The sequence below is a fragment of the Malaclemys terrapin genome, chromosome 5 (assembly GCF_027887155.1).
Source record: "Malaclemys terrapin pileata isolate rMalTer1 chromosome 5, rMalTer1.hap1, whole genome shotgun sequence".
Taxonomy (NCBI): Eukaryota; Metazoa; Chordata; order Testudines; family Emydidae; genus Malaclemys; species Malaclemys terrapin.
This window is the reverse complement of record NC_071509.1, coordinates 33,648,934-33,665,895: the sequence shown is the minus strand read 5'-3', so window position 1 is coordinate 33,665,895 and position 16,962 is coordinate 33,648,934. Positions and strand designations below refer to the sequence as shown.

At 41.0% G+C, this 16,962-nt stretch overlaps 1 protein-coding gene across 2 annotated transcripts in view; it reads left to right on the top strand.

Moving 5' to 3' along the window:
• KCNIP4 (potassium voltage-gated channel interacting protein 4) overlaps window positions 1-16,962 on the top strand; it is a 372,094-nt gene that overhangs the window by 27,089 nt on the left and 328,043 nt on the right. The gene's annotated exons all lie outside the window — the stretch shown is intronic.

Sequence of the window (16,962 nt, the reverse complement as noted above, 5' to 3'; positions counted from 1 at the left end):
TGTCAGGAACAATGTCTGAATTAGCACAGATTTTAGGAAATAAAACTTAGGACCATCCTCTGCTAAAATGCAGGTGTTTGCTAAGCTAGCATGACCTGTCAAATAGACATGTGCAAGTGAGTGAGCGTGACACCATCTGAAGGGAAGCAGTATCCAAACCCACTAGCCAGTACATCGCGTGCAAATTCAAATTTAAGATAGTTGCAGAATATGTGGATACCTAGGAATTCAGGGCCCATTTCAGTTGCCAATCTAAACAATTCAAGGCTATCATCAGTCACCAGATGTTCTTTTCCTTTTCTTTATCTATTATAAATGAGACCATTGAAACAGCTCTTCCCCTTTTTTCAAATTTCTTTTTCTATTGACTATTTCTTGTTTTCATCAGATCTTTTCCTTGCACCTACCAGCTGTCAGCTGACTGTTTATTTATACAAACACATTCTCTAAGAAGGCAGTATGAATTCCAAATGAGACCCATGATGTCTCAGGAACAGAATCTTTGATCTTCAGTTTCAGAACCGAGATTTCCCCGCCCCCATATGAGTGAAGAGCTTCGCTAGCTGGAATTGTTACACATATGAGAAGTTCTGATGTATGTTGTAGTAGAAGTCACAAGTGCCATTCAAATAGGCTGGTATATCATGGAAAAATAATATTCTTTGGTTCTGAAGAAGGCAGGCTGATATTTTGTACCCTTTGCCACACAGTTGCCCACAGCAGCATTTTAACTTCAGGGCTCCTGCTCCTGAGGTGAGGAAGGGAGAAGTAAGAGAGCAAGGAGGAATGAGGAAAGGCAGGTAATGTTGATGGTCCCTGCCCTGTGATGATGTGGGGGAATGCACCTCTGCTGCCTTCTGTGGAATTAGAAAAGGGGGGCATAGCAGGTAGGAATGAGGAAATTTTGCTTGTCTCCTGGGAAGACTTAGTTGGTGTGGCTTCTCTGTCTTTCCACATCTCAGAGCCACCCCAGCTTTTATGGTAACTGAATTTGTGCAAGAGCTGATATGGGTCTGATATTTGCAGAAAGTTGTTTCCATTCAACTCTCATATAATGGTGATTGGAGCCTGGACTGTCTGTCCTACTACCTCAAGCAAGGGAAAATATTGTGCAGACCCTGAAGTTCAGAGTAGAAAAAGTAAAGGATTTTCAAAAACTTGAAGTGTGTTGATTTGTGTTGCATTTTCTAACTGTTGTCAGCAATGCAGATTTAAGATTTTATTCATATCCACTTTCACAAACTGTGAAGCCCCGTGCTAACAGAGCAGATGCAACCTGGAGATGGTTGGGAAGTGTTTCACCAGGGAGGCAGCTTTAAATTGCGCCTGGGATTCCCCTAGCAGTTCTGCTAGAAGCTTCTGCTGCCTGGAAGATCCACTGAATTAGTAGATCTTCCAGATGGTCTGGTTATGACCCCACTATGGCCAGTAACATCCACTGATTGAAGTGGCACTGGCTAGCTTTAGGCCCTTAAGTGCAGTGGGGATAGGAAAAGATGATACTGTAACATCCCTTGTGGTGTAAAGTTCAGTTGCAGCAGCTCCATACTCTGGGTTACATCATCAGAAGCCAATGTTAGTGAGGGCAGATTAAGTCCCGTAAGTTTCTCCCTTCCCTTCCCCAAATAGGATAGGTATTTCCAGAGGTGCATGGTATTAGTAATACTTTTGCATTTATCTCATGTCTGAAACTGATCTCTATTTACTTCATAGACTTTGATCAATTATGATATTGATTGTATTTAAGGAGCCAGCCTTCTCATTTTACACCCAGTCTTCTTCCTGATTAGATAAACTGAGTTTAGTGGGGTCGGTACTTTAATCCATTTCCATGAAACCTGATATGTAGAAGTTAATGTATAATAAAATTACCCTCTTCTGTTTGTGTCATAGCCTTGAGTAATAGAGTAGCTTTAACAAAGAGGAAGTAAAATAATATATGGTAAACACAGGGTAATGCATCAGGAAGGAAAATACAAAGTAGGGGGGAAGTTCTTGGTGTCCATGAGATGAACACAAAATGAGATCTAGAATGTGTACTGCAGAGGGAATTTTTGTCCTAGTTTTAGTTGCTCAGTTTGAATTGAAAATTTTGGCCTACAGGAATTGTAACAGAAATATGGAAAGAAAAGCTCAAAGGGTCTGATCCATCCTATTCTGCTGTGTTTATATCTTCATTATGTATCATACACCTTCAGTGCTATGCTTTCTAGATTAGGTCTGTTTGCAGCATGTCAGGGCTTTTTTTCCTCTCTTAATTCCTACTTTTAGCATCAGATCTAGTAGGCAAATTTTCAACATGCCTGCATTCCTGAAAACACTTTATTCTGAGTCCTGGGATCAGATCCTCAACTGGTATAAATTTTCATAGCTTCATTGAGGTCATGGACCTACACTAATTTATATCAGCTGAGGACCTGGCCCCTGAAATACTTAAAATGCTTTCAAAATAGAAGGGACATATTATAGCAATTGATGCAAGGGCTTGAGCTAATCTTGTCTAGTTTCACCCTGCCCTGAAATTGGAATTTACATGAATTATACAAAGTTTCAGCAGCTGCTGTTGTCTTTGGGAAAGCCTGAATAGTCTTCCTGCATATAATAACATTTTAATCCTCTAACATTTGTTTCCCATTCTGCTACTGTCTGGCACCTATTGTCTTTTTGTTGCTGGAGTGTTTTTTAATATATATCAACTGTGGAGCTCAGGGAGACACAGTTGCGAAGACTTGGCACTTTTAATACTTGCATCTTTCCAGAGGCATAGCAAGACAGTGGCTGGTCACCAGTTGATAGGGTTCCAAAAAGTTCATTCAACAAGCACATACTGTAAAAATGGAAATACTTAACCAAGAAAATGGAAAAGGAACACAAGCCTTTTTAAAGTTAAATTCTTAAATTTCTTTTTGCATCTTTGATTAAAAATAAGTGCATCTTCAGTTCCCATTTTTCTCCCAAAATGTTTTAATTGTTACACAAAACAACCTAAAATGTGCCTAAGTTTTGGGGGGGAACTTATCTGCTGTATAATCTGCCCAATTTTCAAAAATGGCTTTTCAATTGGTCTGCAAAACTGTAACTGACGCCGCAAAATCTCACATTTCTGCATTTATAAAGCTGCAGACTTCATATCTGTTTGTGGATGACACTAAGCTGGGGGGGGGAGGAGATAGGGTCCAGACGGACCTAGACAAATTAGAGGACTGGGCCAAAAGAAATCTGAGGTTCAACAAGGACAAGGGCAGAGTCCTGCACTTAGGACAAAAGAATACCATACACTGCCAGAGGCTGGGAACCGACTGGCTAAGCGGCAGTTCTGCAGAAAAGGACCTGGAGATTACAGTGAATGAGAAGCTGGATATGAGTCAGCAGCGTGCCCTTGTTGCCAAGAAGGCTAATGGCATATTGGGCTGCATTAGTAGGAACATTGCCAGAAGACTGCGGGAAGTTATTATTCCCCTCTATTAGGCACTGGTGAGACCACATCTGGGGTATTGTGTCCAGTTTTGGCCCCCCACTACAGAAAGGATGTGGACAAATTGGAGAGAGTCCAGTGGAGGGCAACGAAAATGATTAGGGGGCTGGGGCACATGACTTATGAGGAGAGGCTGAGGAAACTGGGCTTATTTCTTCTGCAGAAGAGAAGAGTGACAGCGGATTTGATAGCAGACTTCAACTACCTGAAATGGAGGGGAGAGGTGTTCCAAAGAGGATGGAGCTTGGCTGTTCTCGGTGGTGGCAGATGACAGAACAAGCAGCAGTGGTCTCAAGTTGCAGTGGGGGAGGTCTAGATTGGATATTAGGAAAAACGATTTCACTAGGAGGGTGGTGAAGCACTGGAATGGGTTACCTGCGGGGGGGTGGGGGGTGATGGTGGTGGTGTGGAATCTCCATCCTTAGAGGTTTTTAAGGTCAGGCTTGACAAAGCCCTGGTTGGGATGATTTAGTTGGGGTTGGTCCTGCTTTGAGTAGAGGGTTGGACTAGATGACCTCCTTAGGTCTCTTCCAACCCTAATCTTCTATGATTGATTCTATGATCTGCGCATACAAACAGCCCTTTGCATGTGCAAATCTGATACTGGTGTAGAGGTATGCAATTTCTGCACACAGTGATTGCAAATGCAGGTTCTGTAGGTACTAGTGAAAATGTGGTCCTACTTTGAAATAGAACATGACCTTCAGATGATACTACAGGCTGTGGCAGGAAGTTTTGTAATCCTTTAAATCGGTCTTGTGGCTCTTCTCTGAACCCTTTCCAAAATATTCACATCCTTCTTGAATTGTGGGCACCATAACTGGACACATTATTCTAGCAGTGGTCCCACTAGTGCCATATACAGAAGTAAAATAACCTCTCTGCTCCTATTCGAGATCCTCTAGTTTACACATCTAAGGATCGCATTAGCCCCTTTGGCCACAGCATCACACTGGGATCTCATGTTCAGCTAATCATCTAACATGACTCCCAAATCTTTTTCAGAGTCACTGCTTCCCAGGATAGGGTCCCCGATCCTGCAGGTATGGCCTACATTCTTTGTTCCCAGATGTATACATTTACTAAAGGATGCTAAAGGAGTTGACGGATGGGATTGCCATTATTGTTGAAAACTCATGGAGATTGGGTGAGGTCCCGGATGACTGGAAAAAGGCTAATGTAGTGCCCATCTTTAAAAAAGGGAAGAAGGAGGATCTGGGGAACTACAGCCAGTCAGCCTCACTTCAGTCACTGAAAAAATCATGGAGTAGGTCCTCAAGGAATCCATTTTGAAGTACTTAGAGGAGAGGACAGTGAACAGGCAGCATGGATTCACCAAGGCAAGTCATGCCTGACTAACCTAATTGCCCTCTATGAGGAGATAACTGGCTCTGTGGATGAGGGGAAAGAAGTGTTATTCCTTGACTTTAGCAAAGTTTTTGATATGGTCTCCCACAGTAACTTTGCCAGCAAGTTAAAGAAATATGGGCTGGATGAATGTACTATAAGGTGGATAGAAAGCTGGCTAGATCATTGGGCTCAATGGGTAGTGATCAATAGCTCCATGTCTAGTTGGCAGCCGGTATCAAGCGGAGTGCCCCAATGGTTGCTCCCGGGGCCGGTTTTGTTCAATATCATCATTAATGATCTGGAGGATGGGATGGATTGCACCCTCAGCAAGTTTGCAGATTAGTGGTAGATACGGAGGGTAGGGATAGGATACAGAGGGACCTAGACAAATTAGAGGATTGAGCCAAAAGAAATCTGAGGTTCAACAAGGACAAGTGCAGAGTCCTGCACGTAGGACGGAAGAATCCCATGCATTGCTACAGACTAGGGACCGAGTGGCTAGGTAGCAGTTCTGCAGAAAAGGACCTATGGGTTACAGTGGACGAGAAGCTGGATATGAGTTAAGTGTGCCCTTGTTGCCAAGAAGGCTGCTGGCTTTTTGGGCTTATAAGTAGGAGCATTTTAGCAGAGTGAGGGATGCGATCATTCCCCTCTATTCTGCATTGGTGAAGCCTCATCTGGAGTACCATGTCCAGTTATGGGCCCCACGCTACAAGAAGGATGTGAAAAAATCGGAAAAAGTCCAGCGGAGGGCAACAAAAATGATTAAGGGCCTGGAGCACATGACTTATGAGAGGCTGAGGGAACTGGGAATATTTAGTCTGAAGAAGAGAAGAATGAGGGGGGATTTGATAGCTGCATTCAATTACCTGAAAGGGGGTTCCAAAGAGGATGGATCTAGACTGTTCTCAGTGGTACCAGATGACCGAACAAGGAGTAATGATCTCCAGTTGCAGTGGGGGAGGTTTAGGTTAGATATTAGGAAAAACTTTTTCACTAGGAGGGTGGTGAAGCACTGGAATGCATTACCTAGGGAGGTGGTGGAATCTCCTTCCTTGGAGGTTTTTAAGGTCAGGCTTGACAAAGCCCTGACTGGGATGATTTAGTTGGGAATTGGTCCTGCATTGAGGGGGGGTTGGACTAGATGACCTCCTGAGATCCCTTCCAACCCTGATATTCTATGATTCTACATTTAGCTATATTAAAATGCATATTTTTTTTGTTTGTGCCTATCTTACCTGTCCTCTTCATTATTTATTTACCACTCCCCCAATCTGTGTCATCTGCAACCTTTATTATTGATGATTTTGTTTCCTTCCAGGTAATTCATAAAAATGTTAACTAGCATAGGGCTAAGAACGGATACTTGTAGTACCCCACTAGAAATATACACATTTGGTGATGATCCCTCATTACATTAGTTGAAGGGAATCATGTAGTGGTTTGATCTGCAAAATGTAGTATGTGGCAGCATAGCAAATTCAGTGCATAAAACAAATGGTGATTCACTAGGGGGAATGTGGAAGAGGAATGATTCACAAGAATTTAATTAGCTAGAACCTGCTCATAGAACATAAATGTGTTTTTAATATAGCTGAGGTTGTGACAGTAGATAGCCTGGGCAGAGTAAATTCAAAAAGGATACTTGTTACTGAACAGGAAGGCTAACCCATGCTATCGCTACTCTGCATTTGCAATACCTACCCCTAGCCATGCTGTGGTTTGAAGCAATTGTCAGAGCACTGTTAAGGCAGCATTTTTAGACATAACATTAGGGTACCGCACATTGGCACATACATTGGGGTGTCCTTGCAATGATATTAACATATTTATTTAATAATTGCAAATTTCTAGGGCTATGGGCTTGATCCAAATCCTGTTGAAGTTAAAGGAAAGACTCCTGTTCATATTAACGAATTTAGAGTCAGGACCAAGGTATTTGATTAATGTGATGGGCATGATATAAAAACCCAGATACCGCCTGTGCAGGGCAACTGCACTTGTATTTCCCTTCTGTGGTCCAGCAAGGCCATCCACTGTATGGTTTGAGCTCCCCAGCAGTTGCCTCACTTGGGTGGAGACGTGTGTGTTTTTTCTCTCCCTTCTGACCAGGGTATTTCCAAGGTGTACAGTCCCCTGACTATCCTGTGACATCCCCAGCGAAAGACAGGCTGCCAGTGCCAACTTCTTTTGCTAACAGTGTAATTTTCACTGTTACAAGTTACCACACAGTTCTTTCTAAGCAAGCACATTTGCTTTTAAGATCTAAAGCATTACAGAAAGAAACCTATTAAAAACAATTAAAGAGCATGTACAATGCTAATAAGATTACCAGAGATCACCCCAACTCAAATTTGGACTGTGGCAGGGGAGCAGTCCTTCAAACCTCCACATGGGGTTTTTGATGGTTTCTCAAAACAAGAAGCCTGATGAGTTTGAGAGTCACTAGTTTGGTCCTTTTGAAGAGACCATGAATAGTTAATCCACTGTTCAAGGTGTAGCTTCAAAAGTCTGGATTTGGAAGTGGGTCATTTGCTTTCCCCTGACCAAGTATTTCCTGTGAAACCTACCCAATGGTTTATTGTTTTAGCACTTGGTTTTAAGAGTCCTTTGAAGCTCATATGTGCGATTCCACAATAACACGTAAACTTCTGTATTTTTAATACAGTGAGTTCCAAAGCACCTAAACCTTACTGAAGTGGGGTTAACTTAATTCCATAAGGTTTGTCATGCAGTCATAATTGTAAGAACAGAATGTTAACGAAATATGACATAATCACCTCTTTCCTCTCCCACATCAGTCTCTTCATTGCTTGCTACCCACAATGAAATTTCTTCTCCTCCTCCTATCTCTCCACTTCCCATTTACTCACTCTTCCCAACTCCTGGACTCACTTGATCCTAGTTTTACCCCTTCCCTCATCCTTTGTCTTGTCATGTTGTCTAGAGTGGCTCACGACTGTAAGTGCCTACTTCAAGACAGATACCACCCCTTTGGGTATGTTCTATAATTAGATTTTCAAATTAGATAACAAATGTGAACTCCTGGATCGTTATACCCATCTTTAGAGACTCTAGTCTATCTTGCTATCTAGACAAACTGGACTTAGTGGTAAATGGTCAGTTATACCAAAAATTACACAATATTCAGTTTGTTTCCAGTCCCAAGAGACCAGTCACTTACACCAGATCAATTGGTATCCTAGAACTTACACCAAAAACAATGCCTGGAACTAGTCCTGTAGTAAACTATCTAAAGGTTTATTTATTAGGAAAAAGAAATTAGAGTTATTTATAGGTTTTCTCATCCAAGGTGTGATAGGGCCATTAACTAATCCTTTGTATTGTGATGTTCTATCTGATTTTGATAGTCCTCCTGAATGGGCAGAGGGGTGATTTTCATGCCTGGGTTCATAAGGTCAGTGCATCAATTTTCAACATTATAAAGCAAAACTTAAATATTTTCTTCTTATATGGAATACTGACATTACAAGTTATATTAATGCATGCAGCAACTTGCAAGCACTTCCTAGAGTCTAAGCTCTAAATACATTCTGATAAGATTAATATCTATTTTGAACAAAATTAACATACAGGTGAACTGGTCTGGTCTCCAGCTAGGAATTTTAGTGCTTAGCTAATGCCTGCAATATAGGCAAGAGTTGGCACCTGGTTTGCCACCATCACATGCCTCATCCTCACTCTGCTGTAATTCCTTCTGTTCACAATAAAGGCACACACTTTCTTCCTCATTCAAAAGAAACTTAGGCTTCTGTAGGTGGGTGAGAGGGGTTTTTTTTTTTTTTTTTTTTTAAGTAGCCCTGTGACTGACTATATTTTAGAAAGACACTATTCAAACCATTTTGCAACAACTTAGAAACAGTCATTAGTATATTTTACGTACAGTCATTTGGGAATTTAAGAGCAATATTTTTCTTTATGTTCACAGCTGTAACATACAAAAACGTTAAAAATAGCAAATGCAATTATAAAGCAAGCAATTAGCAAATCGGTCCTAAAAATTGACTATCACTAAAATAATTAGAATAATCACAACCATTTTTTTGGTGTTGAATAAGAGGAGAAATTTAAATTCTCATATTTGAAAATAATTATTATATAAATCTGGATTTGGTAGCTATTTGCACTCTTCTTTGGGATTGGTCATTAATAGTATCCTGACTCTTCCTAGCAGCAGGCTTTTGCTGGTATTGGGATGCATAACTTTTTAGAATACAAAATAAATTCTTTATAGGTTTATAAGCCATAGAGTATTCCATGTTCATATGGATGCTGGTATACAGTGTAAAGCTCAGATACACTGTCAACCTCTCAGTAAGTAGCTTAGCAGACACAGATGTATACTCTTTGCCATCGCTGTGTGTTATGGTTGTTCATTGATTTGTATTTGTCCTCTGTATCCACTGAGTCAAAATAATATTTCATGAGTCATTTGTACACATTATTTCATCACGTTTCTGATCTAAGTCATTCTAAGTCTAGTTGTATCAACTTAGGCTGTATGTGAAATACAACATAATTATTATAATGTTTGTTTCAGAAAGGGGAAATGTTGCTACAGTGCACGGGCAGATGTGGGATCTCTGTTAGGGGCCTACAGTAGCACCCACTTTATAACACTCTAGAAAAAAATTATTTGTTAGTCTAAACGTGCCCTCTTGTTAATCTAATTTTAAAACAAGACTTGTCAATTATTTCGGACAGGGACTATGATTTACCATATGTCAGTGCATAGTACAGTGGTGCCCTGATTGTAATTGGTGCCAGTAGGTTATTTAATACATGTAATAACTCTACTCCCTCTTCTATTCTTCGTAGGGAGATACTATTTATCTACTAGACATTATTCAGTAAAAGTTTACTGAAGATTATAATGGATACCAACTGCAGACTATAGCCAACAGTTATGTGGAAAATCTATTTTTTCAGTTAAAATATTGTAAGGAGATGAAATCAGAGTGAAGTGTTTGTCAGTGATATATTAAGCTGATTACTTCTCTTTTAAAACACAGTTTTACTTTACTTTACTGACTACTACTTGAGGGCCCAGTCAGTTAACATTTATTAAGAGGTGAAGGAGTTCTACACTTAAAAGGACATGCTCAGTACTAGGATGGAATGAACAATGGATTTTTCTGTTCACTGTATCTTTTAAAAAATTGAAAAAATAATAATTTCAGATCAACCTGAAACCACTTTTTAAAATCTTCAGTAGATCGAGAAGTTGGAAGACATTCTGTTTGGTTTGTGCGAAACACTTCCTTTTGATTCTGGGCATCTTTGCCCATCTGATTAATAAAAGCAAAAGAAATGGGCACCATTCACAAAAGAGAAGTAATTTCTGTCACCTGTATAGCTCAATAGTTAGGACACTCACCTGGGACATTGGAGTCCCAGGTTTGAATCCCCACTGTGGTGCAGGGATTTGAACCCAAGTCTCCCACTTCCCAGGTGAATGCTCTGCCCACCACTCTAGAAAGTCATTCTTGCTCTCTGGTCCAATGAATATTCGATTACTTATGCAACGTGAAATAGCTTCTATAGGGGAGAGTGAGAACCCTATGCCAGAAGAGCTAATAGGGTCTGGGCACTCACTTGGGATACAGGAGACTTGTGTTCAGGTCCCTGCTCCAAAGTTAGGTGTCCCACATCCCAGGTGAGTGCACAAATCATTGGGGTCTGGGTAGAGGGAAGGCATCGCCACCATTTTATGAGTAGAGCTTAAGTCCCCTTGCGAATCTAGCCGAAAAAATGGAAACATTTTGTTTCAGAAATGCCAAATGAACCATTTTGACATGTCTGAATTCCTTTTCTTGGACTGAAACAAGTTGCCAAATTAATGTGAATTCGCAAAGCATTTCAGTTAACCCGAATCTTCATTTTTCAGTGGAAAAATGATTTTAGCCAAAAACCTTTGCTCACCTGTACTCAATACCTTTCTTGATTGGGTTCTTCATGAGCATGAACATGAATTAAACTCAATTTATGAACGTACCATCTGCTCATATACAGGCAAGAAAAATATTACTTTCCATATTGTAAGTAGACACTTCTATTATATTTCTACATCCTCTTAAGGGTCAGTCACACATTGATACCACATCTCTCCATTCTTCCTTTTGAATTAGAGTTTTTTATTTGACTTGATTCCATGACAGTGAAATCGAATGGTTCAATACTGAACTGTTGTTCTGACGCTTATCCACATATATACTCTAAATCAAATGTCGAGTTCTTAATCAATGAGCTGCAGTCTTTTGATTGACATCTGATAAGATTGCTAATAAGCCAAACAACCCCACTGAGTCTGTTCAAGTAGCTGACAGGGCAGTATGTTTACACAGATGTGCATAGTTTTCCTAATTTTACTTTTTAAATAATTAATCCTAACCCCTTCTGTCTGCAGCAAACTGCAGAGTTAATGTTCTTTTTTTTCATAGGGCCCAGCCCTAAAGCTGTTCTTTCTAAAGTCAAGGAAAGTTGTGCCTGAGTGAAGACTGTATATAGTAGTCAGGAATTCATAGAATATCAGGATTGGAAGAGACCTCAGGAGGTCATCCAGTCCAACCCCCTGCTCAATGCAGAACCAACCCCAACGAAATTATCCCAGCCAGGGCTTTGTCAAGCCTGACCTGAAAACCCTCTAAGGATGGAGATTCCACCACCTCTCTAGGTAACCCATTGTTTCACCACTCTCCTAGTGAAATCGTTTTTCCTAATATCCAACCAAGACTTCCCCACTGCAACTTGAGACCATTGCTGCTTATTCTGTCCTCTGCCACCTCTTTAGGTAGTTGAAGGCTGCTATCAAATCCCCACTCTCACTCTTCTCTTCTGCAGACTAAATAAGCCCAATTTCCTCAGCCTCTCCTCGTAAGTCATGGGCCCCAGCCCCCTAATTATTTCCATTGCCCTCCGCTGGACTCTCTCCAATTTGCCCACATTCTTTCTGTATGGGGGGGGCCCAAAACTGGAAGCAATACTCCAGATGTGGTCTCACCAATGCCGAATAGAGGGGAGTAATCACCTCCCTCAATCTGCTGGCAATGCTCCTACTAATGCAGCCCAACATGCCATTAGCCTTCTTGGCAACAAGGGCACATTGTTGACTCATATCTAGCTTCTTGTCCACTGTAATCCTCAGGTCCTTTTCTGCAGAACTGCCGCTTAGCCAGTCAGTCCTCAGCCTATAGCGGTGCATGTGATTCTTCCATCCTAAGTGCAGGACTCTGCCCTTGTCCTTGTTGAACCTCATCAGATTTCCTTTGGCCCAATCCTCCAATTTGTCTAAGTCCCTCTAGACCCTATCCCTACCCTCCAGCATATCTAGCTCACCCTCCAGATTAGTGTCATCCGCGAACTTGCTGAGGGTGCAATCCATCCCATCACCCAGATCATTAATGAAGATGTTGAACGAAACTGGCCCCAGGACCGACCCCTGGGGCACTCCACTTGATACCAGCTGCCAGCTAGACATCGAGCTGTTGATCACTACCTATTGAGCCCAACAATCTAGCCAGCTTTCTATCCACCTTATAGTCCATTCATCCAATCCATACTTCTTTAACTTGCTGGCAAGGATACTGTGATAGAGCATGTCAAAAGCTTTGCTAAAATCAAGGTTTATCACATCCCATTTTTAAAGATGAGCACTGTATTTGTCTTTTTTCCAATCGTCCAGGACCTCCCCCAGTTGCCACAAGTTTTGAAAGATAATGGCTAATAGCTTTGCAATCACATCAGCCAACTCCCTCAGCACTCTTGGATGTATTGCATCTGGCCCCAGGGACTTGTGCATATCCAGGTTTTCTAAATAGTAACCTGTTCTTTCACCACTGAGGGCTGCTCACCTCCTCCCCATACTGTGCTGCCCAGTACAGCATTCTGGGAGCTGACCTTGTCTGTGAAGACAGAGGCAAAAAAAGCATGGAGTACTTCAGCTTTTTCCACATCATCTGTCACTAGGTTGCATTCAGTAAAGGTCCTACACTTTCCCTGACCACCTTCTTGTTGCTAACATACCTATAGAAACCCTTCTTGTTACCCTTCATATCTCTTGCTACCTGCAGCTCCAATTGTACTTTGGCCTTCCTGATTACACCCCTGCATGGTCTAGCAATATTTTTATACTCCTCCCTAGTCATCTGTCCAAGTTTCCACTTTTTGTAAGCTTCCTTTTTGTATTTAAGCTCACCAAAGATTTCATTGTTAATTCAAGTTGGCCGCCTGCCATATTTGCTATTCTTTCTGGACATTGGTATGGTTTGTTCCGTGTCCTCAATAAGCCTTCTTTAAAATACAGCCAGCTCTCCTCGACACCTTTTCCTCTCATATTAGCCTCCCAGGGGATCCTGCCCATCAGTTCCCAGAGGGAGTCAAAGTCAAAATTCAGAATGTTTAAAATGCGCTCTAATTTAAGGAAACAATTGTCTTTTCACTTTGCAAATCAATGGTACGTGAGTTTTGGAGGCAATGATATGGAAGGCCCAGAAGTTTGATTGCAGAGTAAGTAACTTGTCAGCAGTTGCTTTACAATATTTGTATACCATATCACATTCTTTCTGTATATATATCATATCTTTTTGTGTGCTGTGAAAGGTTCCTTATTGAGGAGTTTTGCTTCTGAATGTAATAAATGACACAAATAGAATGCACATGGCGATCACTTACATTTAAAAAAAATATTCTTGAGCACTGATTTATTGCAAATGCATTCATCCTTGTAAACCATGATTCTTTTATATGCTAGGATTGAACTTGTTCTCTGTCTATGGAAGGCTTACCAGTGACAAAACCCAACACTGCTTTTCAAATATTTTTTGTATTCATAGATCCTATATAAAACATTTCAAACAAAGCAGAGAACAGTGGAAAAGCAGCTGTATCGTCTAAATATAATTACATTTTTAAATTTCTTTAGGATTAGAGTGAGTAGAGAGAAATGTAATCAAATGCCTCCTGTATTAAAGGCAATTGGGTGTTCAGTTTCTTAATAGTACTCCACATGATTTACACACACAAAATCTTGTTACTTTTTTAGCTTCCGTAATGGTATCTTCACATATGGAACCAACAAAAAAAAAAAATATTGGGAGACCAGTGAATGCTGAAAATTATACTTGTTTTCTTAAATGAAATACCTTGGGCCAAATTCATCCTTAAATTCACTGAAGATAGACCAGTAATTAATTTGGCTATCTTTTCTAAAGGCAACATTTTTCTCTTTTGTATTACAATGGAATGTGCACTTCCAGATTGCATCCATTATCTCTGGGAACTGTCTTCCTGACATTCAGCTCTGCTACTAAACACTAGAATAATAAATGTTAAATATTCATATAACTAATTTGGATTAGTCTATCATTTTTGCAGAAGTATGGAAAGCAAGTACATGGTGAGAAAATAACTCATACATTTCACTTTTTTAAAAAGTGCAACAGGACATCAATCATTCTCAAGACAGGAATAAAATTCTGCAGTTAATATTCAGGCAAAACTCATCTTCATTTCAATGGCTTTCGACAGCTAGGTTTGGCCCATGGTGATTAAAAGTCTGAATTCAGATGAATGCCTTCATACTCTCTTCAGTCCCAATACTTACTTTGTAGAGTTTTTTTCATGGTACATTTTCTTGGTGGATTATTCTGATCTGAACTTTTTAGAAGCACTGAATGACACCAACTCAATAGTTATTTTCACAAAGTCTCATGACCCCAACCAAGATAAAAACACGTTTGAAAAAAATCACATTTTTTGCACTTAATGTCGCACTTATAACACAACATATTAAAGGAGATGTAAGGTATTTTTCAAAGATAAAGCTGACTGATTTCTATGGAGTTACACCAGAGATGCATTTGGCCCACTGATCTTTATTTAGCATACTAGATATTGACTCCCACCACTTCAATTACTGACTTTGTAACCACAGCAAATCTATAAAAATAATTGAAATAAAATGTTAAGGGGTGTGCAGGTTATATTAGCCAATATTGTCAGCTCTCTGCTTTCTGTTACGCAACTATGCGTTGAGTCTGTATTTTCAGGGTTTTTTAAAATTTTCGTTGATTTGCTATTCCACTTGTGTAAAGGCAGGCCAGGTATGATAATGGTTTTTAAGGCAGAATTGCTAATATATGGCACTGTGAATGCTTTGGATGTGAGTGAAATGTATAGATATCATAGAAACAAACGGAGTTTTATTGGCTTTGGCATCTCTGTCCCTTGGAGCTTCAACTAAATAAATGCGTTACTGTTTGTCAGAGGAAGCTGAAACATAAGAAAATGTTCATAGCGCCTAAAGCCAAACATATGGAGCTTCAGAAAAAAATTAAGTGATCTACTGTACAATATGTTTGGATTCTTATTTCCAAAACCTGGTGTTTGATTATGTAAGGTACAACTTTCCTACTGCCCTTCACAGTTTAAGGGCAATCCTGAGTGGTTTGATGGAGATTTGAATGCTATTTGAGTCTTTGTCAGAGCTCCAGAGATAGAAGCACTTGTCCCTATACTGGCTGTTATGTAACAGGACACAGTGGGCCTGATTCTGATCTTGCTCACACTGGTATAAATCAGGAGTAACTCCAGTCAAGTCAGAGGTGTTTAAAGGATTCATGTAAAACCAGCATTGGTGAGAGCAGAACTAGCCCCCTGGTACCTTTTTGTTTCAGGGGTGCGGGAACAATTTGTATAGTGGGGGTGCTGAGAGCCATTGAACCAAACTGTAAATCCTGTATATGATGGAAACCACTTCAAAACCAGGGAGGTTGAGAGATGGGGGAAGGTTTGTTTTAAGCCACCTGGCATCCTTCTCTCCAGCATAAAGCACAGCTCTGAGCTGCTCTGCCTTACACCAGCTGCCCCAACACCCAAGTACTCTCAACCTAGGAGTCTTGTTGAGTTCTTGGTAGGATGACCAGATGTCCTGTTTTTAAAGGGACAGTCCTTTATTTGAGTCTCCGGCAGGTGTCCCGACTTTTCCTTAAAAATGGGCAAATTGTCCTGTATTTCCCCTTCCCTCCCCCTATCACTACTGGCTGTTCTGCTGCTGGCTGAATCCCTACTCACCAGCCACCTGCTCACCAGCGGTGAGTGTGGGGGCATTCAGTGGTTGACGGTGAGGATGGTTGTGTAAGGCTGGTAGCGGGGTGAAGATGTAGCGCGCGGGGCCAGCCGCTCCCGTGCTGGCTCTCACTGGCGATGGCTGATGAGTGCGGGGCAGACACTGCGCAGCGGCCAGTTACGCGTCACCTCTGCTGCCCACCCATCAGTCCTTTACGTGCTCCCCCTCTCTGTTTGTTTACCTGCCCCATCCGCAGGTTTGGCCAATTGTGGCTCCCACTGGCCGCGGTTCGCTGCTCCAGGCCAATGGGAGCTGCTGAGAAGCAGTGGCCAGTATGTCCCTTTGCCCGCACCGCTTCCAGCAGCTCCTGTTCGCCTGGAGTGGCGAACTGCGGCCAGTGGGAGCCGCGATCGGTCTGAGCTGCAGATGCGCCAGGTAAACAAACTGACCCAGCCCACCAGGGGCTTTCCCTACACAAGCGGCATCCCAAGTTTGGGAAACACTCCAATTCTCTATTGCAGTATTAGAATTCACTTATTAGAGTAAAAACAAAAAAAAATATGCCCAAGATATCAACAACCTAAAATTTGAATTCACTATGAGCAGCCTAAGAGAACATCAATCTGGGAGATTTCTAATTGGGCCAATATCATAGGCCCAATAATTGAACTTGGATGCCTAAAGTTAGGCACCTGAACATCAATGTAGCTGCCTAAATAAAGATTTAGGCCCTGATTCTGCAAGGGTCTCTGCAGAATCTTCTTGAAATTCAATAACACTCCAAGCAAGGGTTCAGCTTCCAGGACTGGGCCAGCTTAGGATCCATAATGTTTCTTGATATTCAAACAGTATTAACAATCAATAAACTATATACTTAAATCTCTTCATAACCAATACTGTTTTTTAAATTAAGAATTGTGACTTTATTAAATATTTTCATTACAAATCCAAGCAAAAGCCTACAAAACCAAATGAATGGGAACATGCCTGTACAGTTTACTTTAAAGATATGTTTTTAGGTTGAACATGTGTTTAAATCAACTTAAAAGTA